The sequence below is a fragment of the Schistocerca piceifrons genome, chromosome 3 (assembly GCF_021461385.2).
Source record: "Schistocerca piceifrons isolate TAMUIC-IGC-003096 chromosome 3, iqSchPice1.1, whole genome shotgun sequence".
Lineage (NCBI taxonomy): Eukaryota > Metazoa > Arthropoda > Insecta > Orthoptera > Acrididae > Schistocerca > Schistocerca piceifrons.
The window spans coordinates 592,555,217-592,573,499 of NC_060140.1; positions in this window are offsets into that span (position 1 = coordinate 592,555,217).

Below are 18,283 nucleotides of genomic sequence, written 5' to 3' on the forward strand. Positions count from 1 at the left end.
CCTGAGGAGCACCACAGCAAGTCGGTCGAAACGTCAGCAGTTTAGTTGATTTAGTAGTTTACAATGACGCGGCCCAACAATGAAAATAATTTTATCCAAAATTAAACAACTGTTTATCTGTAGATAAACGCAGCAGCTAAAACGCTCAACGAACAAACTAAACTAAACCTATCAGTTCGCCTTTGGCATTAAACACAGCTACACTACTGGCCATTAAAATTGCTACACAACGAAGATGACGGGCTACAGACGAGACATTTAACTGACAGGAAGAAGATGCTATGACATGCAAATGATTAGATTTTCAGAGCATTCACACAAGGTTGGCGCTGGTGGTGACACCTACAACGTGCTGACATGAGGAAAGTTCCCAACCGATTTCTCGTACACAAACAGGAGTTGACCGGCGTTGCCTGGTGAAACGTTGTTGTGATGCCTCGATTAAGGAGCGGAAATGCGTACCATCACGTTTCCGACTTTGATAATGGTCGGATTGTAGCCTATCGCGATTGCGCTTTATTTTATCGAGACATTGCTGGTCACGTTGATCGAGATCCAAAAGAGTGTTAGTAGAATAAGGAATCAGTGGGTTCAGGAGGGTAATGGGGAACGCCGTGCTGGATCCCAACGGCCTCATATCACTAGCAGTCGAGATGACAGGCGTCTTACCCACATGGCTGTAACGGATCGTGCAGCCACGTCTCGATCCCAGAGCCAACAGATGGGGACGTTTGCAAGATAACAACCATCTGCACGAACAGTTCGACGACGTTTGCAGCAGCATGGACTATCAGCTCGAAGACCATGGCTGCGGTTACCCTTGATGTTGCATCACAGACAGGAGCGCATGCGATGGTGTACTCAGCGACCAACCTGGGTGCAAAACGTCATTTTTTCGGATGAATCCAGGTTCTGTTTACAGCATCATGATGGTCACATCCGTCTTTGGCGACATCGCAGTGAACGCACATTGGATGCGTGTATTCGACATCGGCATACTAGCGTATCACCCGGCGTGATGGTATGGGGTGGCATTGGGTGCACATCTCGGTCACCTCTTGTTCACATTGACGGCACTTTGAACAGTGGGCGTCACATTTCAGATGTTTTACGACCCGTGGCTCTACCCTTCATTATCCCTGCGAAACACTACATTTCAGGAGGATAATGCACGACCGCATTTAGCAGGTCCTGTACGTGCCTTTCTGGATACAGAAAATGTTCTACTGCTGCCCTGGCCAGCATATTTTCCAGATCTCTCACCAATTGAAAACGTCTGGTCAATGGTGGCCGAGCAACTGGCTCGTCACAATACGCCAGTCATTACTCTTGATGAATCGTGTTGACGCTGCATGGGCAGCTGTACGTGTACACGCCATCCAAGCTCTGTATGCCTCAATGCCCAGACGTATCAAGGCCGTTATTACGGCCAGAGGTGGTTGTTCTGGGTACTGATTTCTCAGGTTCTATGCACCCAAATTGCGTGAAACTGTAATCACATGTCAGTTATAGATTAATATATTTGTCCAATTAATACCCGTTTATCATCTGCATTTGTTCTTTGTGTAGCAATTTAATGGCCAGTTGTGTATTTACTGCGCTTCAGTATGGAAAACTTTTCGCATGTGTACTAAATTTTGGCGCATGGATTGCAGCTGAGGTTCCATTCTGCATACTCCTTATTCTATGGGTTAGTAGCAGTCAGCAGACGTAGTCGAATAGAGTCGGGAAGTCGGGTTGAGACTATGGGCGGGCTGCACTGTTCTGTTGAAGTTGCTAATCGGTTTATGATTATTCGCGCAGCTTTCGTTGACTTGAGAGTTTCAGTGTGAAAAGGTTGAGGTCATACAGTGGCACGCAGAATATTTATTAATTGTGAATATTTCAAAGTATTTGCTATGAGTTGTTTTTGGACAGTAAGTCTTACTGACCCTGATCAGGTAACAGTAACTGTTCTGAAACGGGCTCGATATTGTCCGCTTCTCTAAATTGCCGACCACTGAATGATCTGATTCTTGATTAAAGGATTTTTGAGAGATATCAGCATCGAAGTATTACAGCACGTACACAGCGATCGTGTGATAACCTCAGTAAGTTACTACGCTCAGCAACTTCTTGAATATAGGTAAAAGTATGTTCAGTTCAGTACAGAGAGCTACTTCGTCAATGGTGGACAGGACAATGCAGCTTATATTTACTGCTCAGTCTATCAAATGTTCTTCCAATCGTCTTTTAAAGATTATTCGTGCAAACGTACTTTACGATACGAAGGTCTCTCAGCAGAGATGTTGCCACGAAAGTGATGCAATTTTAACGATAAACTTCTATCATGACACACAATACGTAGATGATCTGCCACGTAGTGATTTCCGAAGAAAGTTACATATAAATTACAGCCCGTTTGAGTGTAATGTGTGATGACTGATTTGACCCAGATGGCGCGCAACCATCTCCTCACGATCTATTTGGCTTCTAGGCTTCTATTGCGAACAACAATACAATTCCCGCAGCACCTCGGTGCAGGAAGTAGATTGGTTCAAATGGCTCTGAGCACTATGGGACTCAACTGCTGAGGTCATTAGTCCCCTAGAACTTAGAACTAGTTAAACCTAACTAACCTAAGGACATCACAAACATCCATGCCCGAGGCAGGATTCGAACCTGCGACCGTACCGGTCTTGCGGTTCCAGACTGCAGCGCCTTTAACCGCACGGCCACTTCGGCCGGCACAGGAAGTAGATTCACAGGAGGAAACCTGAAATGAAGTCATGATCCTGGATTAATGGCACCTGGCGTCTGACTTCAATGGCGCGTGCTAGATTGTTCTGACACCTGATGAACATCGTAGAAAAGTGTATAGACAACCTGGCACCAAAGAACCATATCAAGCGTGCAGCCACACAGGTTCAGGAGGGAGGCAGGTCACTCGCGTTTAGGGACTGTATCATATAGTGAAAGTGCAGTATACTCAGACTTCCTGTCCTTATCTAGAGTCTACCTTTCGTATATTTGTGCGTCTTTCAAAATTAGTGTACAGCGTCCACCTTCCACCAGGAGCTAAGAATCGTTCGAACGGAATGATGTGCTCTATCCGCGATTGTGGGGGTTGGGTTGTTTGTGGAAAGAGACCAAACAGCGAGGTCATCGGTCTCATTGGATTAGGGAAGCCCAGGGAAGAAAGGTGGCAGTGCCCTTTTAAAGGAACCATCCCAGCATTCGCTTGGAGCGATTTAGGAAGATCACGGAAAACGTAAATCAGGATGGCCGGACGCGGGGTTGAACCGCCGTCCTCCCAAACACGAGTCCAGTGTGCCAACCACTACGCCACCTCGCTCGGTACGCGTTTGTGAAACCAACTGACAGTGCTTGAAACCAGTAGAAACCAGCCGTCAATAGTGGCAGCAACTGTCCCCGCTGAAGAACAGTACTGCGCAGTGCTTTGTAGACCACTTTGTTTACAGCGAATAAAGTAGGATACAAACATGCTGCAGTACACTCAGTGTATAATTTGTGTCCTCTATTGTTATGATGGACATTAACATTAGTAGAGTTCACATAAGTTACTGTCACCTATGAGAATACGGTCTTTATTTTGCACTTTCTATTTGTCGGGTTAGTTGCTGTAACAATCTCATCTTCTGACAGTGGGTGATACCTCAGTCAATCGCACTGAAGAACACAGTCGATTCGTTCACAGCAGGAATGTTTGTAACTCTGTCTTAACAAACGTTGTTGTCTTCGATTATGTAATTACTCATCTCCGTCCCGACGCACAGCTATGACCAGTTTTATTAGAGGCATTGCAAAATTAATCAAATCAACGAATGTCGTATTCGACCATTTCGAGCTACTGAAACATCCAAAGACGCATTTTGTAATGCGCTACTCGTAGAAATAACGGCAGACACGGTAGCCTTGCTGAGTGGGGGAGAGGAGAAACATTTTTGATATTCATATGACTTTGTTCGTATTCTGTCTTGAGTTACAAAACCAATTTTATTTCAAAATATCAACGAAGTCATTTTGGATGCAATCAGAGCGCATACAGACATGATGTAAACAACCATAGACATCAACGTCGTAGTTCAGCATCAGAAAGTCATAATGAATAATTTAAAATAAAGTTATTGTTGTGATATATAAATTCATCTGTCTTGCTTAAGTCACATTGAAATCCTCTTTTATCGCCGTCTTTAAACGACGCTTCACCCCGAAAGAGTAAACATCCATGGGGAACCGAGGAGAAGCCCTTACAAAAGTGATTACGATGTATGTTACATACACAGTATTAGAAGGTGTTGTAACCGATCAGACTTACGCTGTGGCTGTTACCAAGATGTGAGATCCAGTACAGTTCGGGAAAAACCGGCTGCCGTTGGATTTAAGGGCATGCAAATCACCGAAGGGCTGCCCAATTGAAAGACATTTTTTTACGTATTTTAGACTATATTGATTATTGTTGTTTTTTATGAGGAAGTTTTATCCTGTAAATAAAATTGTTATAACTATCCCCAATGAGTACCAGCTACTCGCAAATGACCCTTAACGTAAAATTAAGCAGTATGTAGAACGTAAAAATGTTGAACCATTGGCTAGTAGGTTAATGAATCATTACTGGTATCAATTACGTCAAGCAAATATCAGACGATAATAACTTGTAGGTGCACGAAGAGAAACGTTAACAGGCTCTCATTTGCAGTTAAACTATGTAACAGGCTTATATTTATGCGTAAGAAGGGACTGTTATGAAAGTTATTAATTATAAGACTCTTGTACGGATTATAAGAGCATTTTTAAAGTCCTCGTAATACTTTAAGAACCGGTATAGGTAAATGGATAAAGACATCACAGCAAATGCTAGAGTACATGAAAGACACATTCTCTATGTTTATTTTGAACTTTGTGCCGGCAAGTTAGTTTGCAAAACAGCCGAGAAAGGGGCCACCGACTATAAGTGCTAAAACTGTGGGCGAACCAGACCGACTAAGCATTTTGTGTGCTATAATTTCCCTGTTGCCAGTCAGCGGTAAGTCTGGAAAGAGCTTTCTGCATCATGCGCAAATTTACAAAATTGCGTACCAGATTACTTGAACCAGATGGTGCCACGCGGCTGGATAGGCCATGTTGTGGCCACTGAATGGGTGCTATAGTGGTAGCCATACTTGATCCCTTACTAGTTTTCCTTGTGGGATTACATCAACCTTTCATGTTCCACCTCTATCACAGAACCTTGAAGAGTTGCAACAACACATTGCAGCAGCCGTTCTTACCGTCTGTTCTGTCATGCCCGATAGGTTATGAGCAGAGTTGGACAACCAATTAATTGTGTGTCATGTGACGAAGGATGGACACATAGAACACTTCGTAAACATTATGAATTGGAGAGTCTGTCACATACTGTATCAAACGTTACGTTGTACTTGTCCATTCATCTTTACCAGTTTTTCGAAATGTTTCATGGACTTCTGTTTGTCGGCCCCCGGTAGCTGAATGGTCAGTGTGAGGGATTGTCAATCCTCTGGGCCCGGGTTCGATTGCCGACAGGGTCGGGGAATTTTCTCCGCCTAGAAACTGGATGTTGTGCTGTCCTCATCATCATTCTATCATCCTCATCGAATGCAAGTCGTAGAAGTGGCGTCAAATTGAAAGACCGGCACCCACGAACGGTCTGCCCGACGGGGGTTCCTAGCCATTCGATTAAAAATAAAATAAATGGACTTCTGCTGTACTCTACTGTCTCTTAAGAGTGAGACACACGTGCACCGAACAGGAAAACGCCATCTGGCTTCTTTATCTCATAGGAGGATGCAGCAGAGATTCTGGAGAATTATAAATAACAGAAATTCTAGTATCTTGTAGATACATAGCTGCAAAAGTCGAGGCATTGTTTTCGAAGCTGCAATTACCATTAAATTAGAGTGCCGTAAATATCACTCCCCTCAGTCACACCAAAATTGAAAAAAATGTGTGTGAAATCTTACGGGACTTAACTGCTAAGGTCAGCAGTCCCTAAGCTTACAAACTACTTAACCTAAATTATCCTAAGGACAAACACACACACCCATGCCTGAGGGAGGACTCGAACCTCCGCCGGGACCAACCGCACAGCCCATGCCAAAATTGAGCTACACCAAAAACGTTTCACACTTAGGTGTGTAAACCACTGTTTTTCCCTTCCTCCATCGAGGAATTACATAAGAAAATGTGTAATCCACCGTTTTTCCCTCCCTCCACCCATGAATTACATGAGAAAACACCTTAAATATCGGCATTCACTGTCACTTATCTTGCAGTGCTTCTAAATACAGGTGTAGGTGCAGATATAATTCCTCCCATGGCCCGGCGATTCATTCATCATGTCACAAATTATCTATCTCTGTGACCCCTGTAGTGTTCCTTTAGTAATAAGTGCAGCTGAACTTGTAGATCGAGGGTAACCATCCATAAAGTTACAATTTCTGTTCTCTTCGGATGGGTGTAGCGAAAGCCGTCAACATTAATATATTTATAGCAGTGTAATTTTCAGTTAAAATGGTTGAAAAATGCTTGCCTTTAGTCTGTGATCACACTATTGTCACTTCCGGTTTCGGCACCAACAAGGCATCATACAATCAAAAAAGAATAGTAAATTCTTAAAAGTTTCTTTAAGAAACAATTGCAAATTATTTTTCTCTATCACGGCTAACATATGAGACATGGTGCACCCTTAAAACGTAGACAGGCCCTTACAGTCTACGCACTATCTTCAGCTTCGCTTCACCAGTTAGGTGTCTCATACAGTCAATGTAAAAGTGAAAGTTATGTGTTAAATAGTCCCAGATAGAGGCCAGAAGTGATAAGGGTGCCCCGTATGTATAGAACTTTCTTTTTCCTAATATTTTAAAAACAGTCCATCGTGAAAGATATCTAAAAATAAAAATCGTCTAAAACATGGAATGTAAGAACATAAATAATAAAACGCAGCTTATACTGTAATGAAAAATTAAAGGCAGAATAACACACATAACGTACATCGTTCTGCGGTCCATAGACCCGCCACGGCCATGATAGCCACTCCTCGTACGCAGCTTGCAATCGAGAGAGGATTACAGGGGCACCATCAGACCAGTTAATCACGGGTTTTGATGAGGCTTTGGTGCGGTGTAGATGGACCCATCCCGAGCATCTGGCTAGCGACTTTTCATCCTACAGCCCCTAGTATCCGAGAAAATCGTGTTGAAGTTTCATACTTGCTTCCTGTATCTGTAACGGTAATCGCATTTAGATCAAGCGAGATAGTGCAGCGGCTAACATCCACAGCTAGATAGCTGGCTGCGTGTTTTCAAGACCCGCCTGTATTCATAGTACATAATACCATTAACTAGCATACGTAGTTGTGAAAAGGTGTGAGATATAAACGAAGTTACCCACACCTAATTTTGACCTCGATCATGTGATTAATACCGATCAGAATGGCTACCAGTAACAATCAGCGTACAACAAATCCCTAGAGGAATAAGCTGTGAAAACTGTTCCTGTGGAGGGAAAAGGTGTGGACAAAGTCAGCCATTCCTTTACAGCGCGGTATGCTGCAGCTGCGTCAGGAAAGATATTCCCTTATGTTGTACCACGTATGGAAAACTATCAGGGAAATTTGATCGTTGCGTACGTCATATTTCGACCAAGTGAGCGTGGCCCGAAGGCCAAGACTGAAGAATACCACGCTGCGGTACGGATTTGCCGACCTTGTTTACTTTTAATGACAGGTTAAAACTTTTAAGAACAAATGTGAAGTGCTCCCGACCTGCTAAAGGCTCACACAGAAATCGCTTCGAGGGAAGATCACATAAAAAAAAATCTTTAATTATGCATCAGTTCAGTGTGCCTGCTTTTAGAGGAATGATCAAGTACTCGACTTTCGCATCGAGCTTGACTGAAGAAAGAACAACATTTTTGAATTAAGATTCGGCGCACGTCATTCTCTCTGTACGTGGCATACTCACACTCTGTAGGATCCGATGTCACGTTTTATAGTTAAATTTTACATATATACAAATCTTTCAAGTGGGTTACTACACGTTGCAGTGTCCATTGTCAAATGCGTTATGTTTTTTAAAAAAATTGTAAGACAATGCCCTGCAGTGGAGAGCTATTACTTTTGAATCACATATTTTAAATGTTGATTAAGTGGATGACTCGCTCATGTTCTAGGGAGTGTCAACGACTCCCACATCGGATGTAGACAGCATGTGATTCTACGTACAGTACCTTCTCAAGAAGACTCAGAAATTTCGTAACCATGGTAAAGATTTAATGAATCTGTATTTTGCAACTAGCTGCCTGTTATTTTCAAGGCAATGAAGTTTTTGTGTTTCAACGAACTGTGCTTTACGGCATCGCTTCCCAGAAATTCGTGTGTCTGTAAGGGAGTAGCTTTCATTAAATGTGTTTGGTGCTCTACCAAACAAAGCGAATGCACATTTGAGGAAAGTTTACTGTAGTGATTAATTTTTTAATGAAATTACTATGGCTAAAATGAATACTTTTGAATAATTTTGCATTAAATGTTATTTAATGATATTCTGTATCATAAAATTCGAAAGAAATATTCACAGCCAAGATCTGAACCGGTGCCGCCAGCACGGTAGCTGTGTAACTTACCCTCTGGGCTACACTCGCCTGGTCGTAACACTACGGGTATAGAAGGTAAGGTTCAAACTTCCACATCGATTTCCTCGGAAACTAGGGGCCGCTGCTGGAAAAGCCTGTAGTCACGTACTCAAGACAGGTCCTTCGACAACGTACCGAAGACTCATCAAAATCCGTGATAGGTCTGGTAGTTTCAATGGCATTTAAATCCAATACTTACGTCCCATTCCTGTTGACTCTACACGGATGTAAACGCTCTGGATCCGTAGTTTCCTTCCGCATCTGCCACTTAAAACAGCAATTCGAGTGCATTTAAATAATCGATGAAATAGATAAATAGCCCATCCCCCTATATCATCAGTACGTTAGTCATTTAAAACATTACACAGGCGTATGTTACAGTATATACCATATATCTGTACACCATAATGTCATAATGCTTTGGCCGTGGAGAGGAGAGGGCAAAATGGAGGTGCAAATTAAGAGTAGTAGGGGAAGTAGGAATATTTTCTAAATAAAACCATAAAGGTTACCTATTGAAATTTATGTATTTATTAAAAAGATTCAGCTACTGTCATCATCAGGTATTTGTAATTAAGGTATCTAATCGGGGAATCAACAAGCAGCCTTGTTCGAAAAATTTTAGAAAGATGTAAGTTTTAGTCGAGATGTGGTGTTGCCTTCTAATTTTATTTTAATTTATTGTTTATATATTTTTTGACTCTTCTTACTTCTAAAATGGCAGATCGTATTTAAAATGCAAATATTGAAAGTTAAATAATAAAGCACGATTTAAATGAATATGATTCCTATTTGTCAAATCTGTTGTTCAGACAGTGTCAATTGGCCCACGTGGCGTTCTCCACATCAACAATTGTTCATTAAATCTGCTACACAGTAATATCGATGTAACAGCAGCCTGAACTGTACTATTAAATACACTCCTGGAAATGGAAAAAAGAACACATTGACACCGGTGTGTCAGACCCACCATACTTGCTCCGGACACTGCGAGAGGGCTGTACAAGCAATGATCACACGCACGGCACAGCGGACACACCAGGAACCGCGGTGTTGGCCGCCGAATGGCGCTAGCTGCGCAGCATTTGTGCACCGCCGCCGTCAGTGTCAGCCAGTTTGCCGTGGCATACGGAGCTCCATCGCAGTCTTTAACACTGGTAGCATGCCGCGACAGCGTGGACGTGAACCGTATGTGCAGTTGACGGACTTTGAGCGAGGGCGTATAGTGGGCATGCGGGAGGCCGGGTGGACGTACCGCCGAATTGCTCAACACGTGATGCGTGAGGTCTCCACAGTACATCGATGTTGTCGCCAGTGGTCGGCGGAAGGTGCACGTGCCCGTCGACCTGGGACCGGACCGCAGCGACGCACGGATGCACGCCAAGACCGTAGGATCCTACGCAGTGCCGTAGGGGACCGCACCGCCACTTCCCAGCAAATTAGGGACACTGTTGCTCCTGGGGTATCGGCGAGGACCATTCGCAACCGTCTCCATGAAGCTGGGCTACGGTCCCGCACACCGTTAGGCCGTCTTCCGCTCACGCCCCAACATCGTGCAGCCCGCCTCCAGTGGTGTCGCGACAGGCGTGAATGGAGGGACGAATGGAGACGTGTCGTCTTCAGCGATGAGAGTCGCTTCTGCCTTGGTGCCAACGATGGTCGTATGCGTGTTTGGCGCCGTGCAGGTGAGCGCCACAATCAGGACTGCATACGACCGAGGCACACAGGGCCAACACCCGGCATCATGGTGTGGGGAGCGATCTCCTACACTGGCCATACACCACTGGTGATCGTCGAGGGGACACTGAATAGTGCACGGTACATCCAAACCGTCATCGAACCCATCGTTCTACCATTCCTAGACCGGCAAGGGAACTTGCTGTTCCAACAGGACAATGCACGTGCGCATGTATCCCGTGCCACCCAACGTGCTCTAGAAGGTGTAAGTCAACTACCCTGGCCAGCAAGATCTCCGGATCTGTCCCCCATTGAGCATGTTTGGGACTGGATGAAGCGTCGTCTCACGCGGTCTGCAGGTCCAGCACGAACGCTGGTCCAACTGAGGCGCCAGGTGGAAAGGGAATGCAAGCTGTTCCACAGAACTACATGCAGCATCTCTACGATCGTCTCCATGGGAGAATATCAGCCGGCATTGCTGCGAAAGGGGGATATACACTGTACTAGTGCCGACATTGTGCATGCTCTGTTGCCTGTGTCTATGTGCCTGTGGTTCTGTCAGTGTGATCATGTGATGTATCTGACCCCAGGAATGTGTCAATAAAGTCTCCCCTTCCTGGGACAATGAATTCACGGTGTTCTTATTTCAATTTCCAGGAGTGTATATCCTGTACGTGACGTTGACGTGGAGAAATGTTCTTATGTACGTTTAGCAAACTGCTCCAGAAATTGCGTTTGCCGTAGCTGTTTCATCTTTAAGTAACTAAACCAGTTTTGTTTTCCATGAGAGTGTAGATTTAGATTTTTTTCCAAAATTTTCATCAGCGGACCCTCAAGGTTACTCTTTGTGTCGTGGGTTGTACTATTATACTGTAATAGTTTTTATATCGGGCAAATGGGGCGAAACATCTTGACCATATTAAAAAAAATTTACAGGGCAGCTAAAGAAAAATGTTACTTTAATACTCCCCTTAACGAAAAAAATTATTATTTCTAGCGGCAGTTTGGATATTTCTACAGCGTAGCTTTGGCCTTTAATTGTATTAGACACACCTACCTGCGTAAGCGAGTTGGACTATTGCAGGCCAGTATTAAGGGTCTGTTTATGTTTGTTCCATACGTTAGCTGTTACTCAGAAAAATGCTTCTTAAAATCTTTTTTAAAGTATGTGCTGTAGCTTTTTGATCATAGGATGGCCTGATAATGCTGCTTGTTACCGAAAACGGCTCTCATTAGACAAAAACAGAAGAGTGACTTCAGTTGACAACAAATACTTTTTTCTAAATGTGTCGGTCGCAGTTCCAACGGACAATATGCCTGGAATATAAAACTCTCCCCAGACCAGGAGACTAAGGCAGTAGAGTTTCAGAAGTGTCTGACTCAAATATTAGGTAGGCTGCTCTAAATATGTCTTACATATTATTCAAAAGGTCTCATCGAATAGACGGATCTAGGGGTTCCTGAGAGCTGCACGAATTCATCTTCATTCACCAACGAGATCCAACTGCAATGGCCACTTGGTTTGTTAACGTCAGGTAGCACGGGTCACATCCTCGGCGGTGCAGATCCCTCCCTGAGGGAGACATCAGCACGTGAGCTTCCACAGCCCGTCTTCAGGATGTTCTCGGCAGGCGAGGCACGGACTGGCGGCACGCGTGCAGAACTCACATTGGGGACAGCTGACGCCTCACACCATACAGGCCAGGGGTCGATCCGGGCGGGCCACTCTCCTTGGCACAGCTGCGCATTCGCCGCTCCTGGCCAGAACTGTGCGCTGCAGTGCTGCCAGACTTCCTGCGGTATTATCAACTATCTTTACTGAAAATTCCCAGTGTCAACACTTCACACGAAGTGCATTCATGTCTTCCGCGGAAATACTTTACCAGTTCCCTCATATAGGTCCTTGTAAGCCGATAATCGTTATTAACATGAAATGAAACACGCTTCCGATATTTTACAGTTTTGATCTTTAGGGATTCTTATTGGGACCTGGTACTCAGGGAAAGGCAGGATTCGGTGTGGACGGGGCCGTCATCAGTTACAGTTGGTTGCTCAGATTTTTTTTTAATCGCATACACTTTATTTGGAAACAATTGCAAATAAAGTTGACAATAAGGAACAATTATCAAATCTGGCTGTTAAGACACAATTTCTAATTAAAACATTCTTAAGCATGTTGCACTCACGGGTGAAGGCCTTATTGACCAAAAATTCAAATTATTTGCCGGCTGAAGGCCCTAATAGTAATAACTCAAAAAACAATTTGACGGCTGCGGCCCTGGTTAGCAAACTCTTAAGAACCAGTTAAACTTTTCCAAGAGATACTAAAATATTTTAAAAGAAGACAATCATCAAAATTTCACTATGAAGAGACAATACCTAATTAAAAATTTTTAAGACCAATTGTATTCATGGCTGAATGCCTTATTGACAAGAGATTGAAATTATTTGTCGGCTGAAGGCCCCAATAGCAATAACTCAGAAAACAGTTGGACGGCTGAAGGCCTGGATAGCAAGTTTTTGAGAAGCAGTTAAATTCCTTCGAGAGATGTTTAAAGAACAATCATCAACATTTCAGTGTTACGATATTTTGTCTAATTAAAATAACTTAAAACAAGGTAAACTCACGGCTGAAGGACTTATTAACAAGGCATTCAAACTCTTTGTCGGCTGAAGACCCTAGCAGAAATAACTGAAAATTAAAATATATATATATTTTTAAAAACTATCATCACAATCTGACCAAATCAAGAAAGAAGTGGGCCTCAGACAGTGCTCCAAGGATCGACCAGTGAAAGTCGCTCAATTTCGTAAAACGATGAGACAGGCAGCCAAGAGAGGTATTCACTTAACCAGATGGCAACTCAAACAAGTGACAGTTTAAACGCAGTCCAACACTCTTGCTAAATCTACCTAACGACTGATAACCAATACAACGATGGAATAGCTCACGCAAGGCGGAACTGGGAGACAGCACTGCGTCTTCAGAATCCAGTGTTTAGAACATCCAGAAGTAGAAGTACAACTACGACCAAAGTAGTCCAAAAGAAACAAAATACCCGAACCACAATCAAGGAGGCTGTCGAACTACACGTCTTACCGGACAAAGGCGTCAAGGCGACGGAAGGTACACTGTCGCGAAAATACGCTAACCTCCCGGGCAGGTAAATGGAGCGTTAGCGGCCGCTAGGCAGAAAAATACCACTGATTGAACTTCACCAATAATAACACAAGGAATTCAATGATTAATAATAAGAAGTGGTTGGCGGCTAATTAATTTCCCCGGCTCCAAACACTCCGCTCGTTGCTCTTCGCCTCAGCGACCTTGTGAGGAGGAACGTGTGAACAAACGGCGTGATCTCAAAGTAGTGGAGCTTTCACTACTGGGTTTATGTTCACTCAGCTCAAGCGTCCTGGGACCGGTGGACAACGAGGATGTGGCCCTCGTAACTACAGCCCCTCGATCCGGCAGTGCCTGCGTGCCGCCAATCGTCCCGGCATGATCTTGTGCTGCCGAACCCCACTGTTGCTCCGTCCCAACCGAATTCCCCGACGCACTCCGACCCGGACAACACTTGGCGACCCTCCAAAGATCGATAACCGCTGCTGCTGCCACTCGCGGACAGACAACCTAATGGCACCACTAAACAGAAGAAGAAAAGGAGACGCCACTATCCCGCCGGCCGAAGTGGCCGTGCGGTTAAAAGCGCTGCAGTCTGGAACCGCAAGACCGCTACGGTCGCAGGTTCGAATCCTGCCTCGGGCATGGATGTTTGTCATGTCCTTAGGTTAGTTAGGTTTAACTAGTTCAAAGTTCTAGGGGACTAATGACCTCAGCAGTTGAGTCCCATAGTGCTCAGAGCCAGAGCCACTATCCCTATTACACGATGCCAACCTACCAACGGCACCAACGCGAGCTGCAAAAAATGGTTCAAATGGCTCTGAGCACTATGGGACTTAACTTCTGAGGTCATCAGTCCCCTAGAACTTAGAACTACTTAAACCTAACTAACCTAAAGACATCACACACATCCATGCCCGAGGCAGGATTCGAACCTGCAACCGTAGCGGTCGCGCGGTTACAGACTGTAGTGCCTAGAACCGGCCGGCTTGTGAGCCGCAATAAGGCTCACTTATTATAATGTGACGAAAATTTATGGAGAGCTGGAGATTGATAGACTCACAGATAGCGGGCATGAGGTCTCGATAACGGTTGTCTTTTCTTGCTAGCTCCTGATCTGCATGTATTGGGTGCCAAAGGTCTGTTTTCACTACATATAGCTAAGGGGTATTTCCGAACATATTTTGCATAATTTCTCGGTTTCCTACGGCGTGTGTCAGTGAATATATGTAGCTGAATATGACATAATTCCATCCATAGCCCCATTATTCACAATCAAGACATCCTTTTTCTATTAATTCAAGTCGTACCTTAAATTTATCTTTGTTTATGAGCTGCAAGAATTGGTAGTTTTCGTATGCTGCTACAAAAATATTATTAATCGATATTTTTATGTACATTGAACTGTCAGTGTTGTACAACAGTTTATCTAAGCAGATGCCGTGTAGTAAGAAAATGGGAAGCCCGTAGATAATTATTGTTTGCGATACAGCACGTTACAGTGAGCCATAATTTTATGGAAACTTTTACTGTTAGTGTCTTCATTTTAACTGCTTTTAGGAAATTTATGGCTGTACTGTTCCAGTAATGTAACTATGCTTAAATGATGAGTGAAGACGGAAGATCATTATTCCGAAAGTAGCAGTGCTCTTAACGAAACACATGGAGACGGAGAAGCAATAATTTACTGCATTCGTAGAAATATTCCGGAATCAATTGAAAACATCCAATGTCGTGACATGAAATGTTTCTCTAAACAGTTGTAAAAACAGGTACAAAACTGATTTATCGCTCGTAGATGGATAGAAGCTCTCGAAAATTTTTGTATTTAGTAGCAGTAATATAAACAGTGATGGTAACAGCATAGATGTAGCAATTACAAGTTTGATTTACGGTCACCTAAAATAGAATATCAGAACGGTCTTTCTTATTTCGTTCATCCTTCAGTGTCGCTTTTATTTTTCCAATAAGTGCGTTGTTGATTACATTTCCTTTCTTGCTTCGCAACGTCCTGGGTGTGGCTTTTATGTTTTAAATGTAATATTTCGGCGAATGAAAGCAGCGTAGAGATTCAACTGAATGTAATATTGCGGATAAAGCGCCCGGGATGGGTCGAAATAATATCGAGATTCCTGTGGCGGTTCCGGTTTTATGCTTTGGCGGTATGTTGGCAGCTTGCATCGGCATTCAGATTCATGTCTCTCTTCCCAACGTAGCAATAAAGTTTCCACTTTTCTGCGTTTTATGTCACAGTCTCCATGTACCGTTTTCTGATATGTTTCTTATCAAGGAATTGCTGCTAGAAGTATCGATGTGACGGAAAGAATAAACACATTTTTTTGTTGTTGCGTTTCGTACTTGGTATTTTTTAAATCTGACTTCGAAAGTGAAATTTTCTTGGGTATCCTAGAGCATGTTATTGCATGATTTTGGATGATGAGACACATTGCTCATTTTAAAAAGCAGAATACAATACAAAACGGGCGATCAAAAAGTTTCCTATAGCATCCACTTACTGACGTATTTTGTGCATTTCCATATTATATTTGCGTAAGGTTGTAAAGAGTAATTTTCTGGAATAAGTCATCACTTAGAAACAAAGTACTGAATGAACGATCCGAGTAGTAACAATAACATGTGTGTTCACCCGTGGACGTCATGTAGGCACCTCTTCTAGAAGCTAACAATATTATGAGAAGCAAAGTAGGTACTCAAAATACAGCGGAGATGCTGAGTCGCAGATAGGCACTACAAAAAGACCTTCACAATTAAAGCTTTCGTCCATTGGCCTTTGTCAACGATAGACACACATGCGGACGCACAAACACACACATACACACACACACACACACACACACACACACACACACACACACACACACTCGCAAAAGCTACTCACACAACGACTGCAGTCTCAGGCAGCTGAAACCACACTAGGTTTCAGTTACCTGAGACTGCAGTGTGAGTTGCGTTTGCATGAGATGTGTGTGTGTGCGTATATTTGTCGATTGTTGACAAAGGTCAATGGCCGGAAGCTTTAATTGTGGAAGTCTTTTTGTAGTGCCTATCTGCGACTCAGCATCTCCGCTATATGGTGATCAGCAACTTTTCTTCTCATAATACTGTTACATTCCATTCTGGATGTTCCATTGTTTGATCTTCTAGGAGCCAGGCATTTTAACTGCGCCGTCACAGTACATATCTTTGCTAGTGAAATTCGTCATAAATAATCCATCACAATAAGATAAGAACAGTCATGTACATATCTGCAACACAAGAGAGAGAAATGATCTTTATTATCCATTCTTAAGGCTGTCAATGGCTCAGTAAGGAGTTCTGTATGCAGTAATAAAAATTTTTGATCATTTGCACAGTAAGATAAAATGTATGACAGGCAGCGAAACAAGTTTTAACTCTAATTTAAAATCATTTCTATCAGACAACTCCCTCTATTCCATTGACGAATTTCTGTTCGTGAACTGGTAGCCAGAAAAATAAGTAAATAAATAAATAAAATGTAATTGGCTGAGTAGAAAAAGAATGATAATGTGATCATTAATGTTACAAAAATCGTACATAGATATTCTCTAAACAGACTCGTTCCACATAATTTCGATAAAAGAATCGATCAAATGTTCTATGGAATATCTAATGAATTAACTAACTAACTAAGGCTGTTCCTACAGCGTATACGGAACACAGGGTGATTGCGATGCAGATATATAAGCACCGACATGTAGGCAGCGGATTAGAGTGACATTCGTGTCTTTCTGACGTGTATGCTCTCAATACGAAAATGTGAAGTATAGCGATGCTATTATCAAGTATGTGTAAATAGGACCAACGCGCTGTTATTGGCTGCCGAAGGACGAACACCAGTAAACATCCATTGGAGAATGAATCATGTTTGTGGGGCAGTTTGTCTGTCGAAAACCATTGTTGTGGAATAGTGACCCCAAGTTCCGTGCTGGTCGTGATACGACACTAGGCGCCAATAGATCTGGGGGTTATGAATAAGTTACGCCAAACACATGTGAGGGGTGCTTGAGCACCCACCTTATAGTCCTGAACTCTTTCCATGTGGCTATAACCCCTTCGGTCCTTTAACCGTTTCCCTCATGGCGTTCTCATATGAGGACATACTAAATAAATCCTCAGTATATTGAAATCGGTTAAATTTTACCATTTGTAATTGCTGTGCTCATACTGTCACAAATGAGAGTTTATTTGAGAAGAGTGTCAACATCTCCTGTCAGTCTGTGGTACCACAACACAAAACCGAATGTGCACAGTCACACGGACGTTTCCCAGCAATCTTTGTACCTCCCTTCGACCGGTGAATATCTTCTGAACTTAGTTAAAAATATTTTTTGTGCATAGAAAGGTGGATTATTGAAGGCGAAAACCAAAGGTGGCTTTCAGAACGAAACGTAAGTGACTTATTTATAACTTTATACATGGCTCCAAATGAGGACACTGTGATTGAGTAATTGTAATTGCATAGAGATTTAGGACATTATTTCGCTGTCATTTTAGTCACCTTACGGTGATTTCACGATGCCCGTGTCCAAGAAAGACGAAGACCACTTACAGAAGAAGAATTTATGGACATCCTCAATTCATCTGAAACTGCCGATCTATCCGATGATCCTGGCTACAATTTTTTGAACAAGAGGACAATGACGGATGTAACGTCAGACGCTTTATATCATACAGTATATTGTAGGCTGAGTAACCTAGACGCAAAGACCGCTAACTGCATGGTAAGTGACACTGAGATAATCACGAAAAACTCGTGCCATCCAAACGACAATGAATTGGCCACCAGAATGTGGT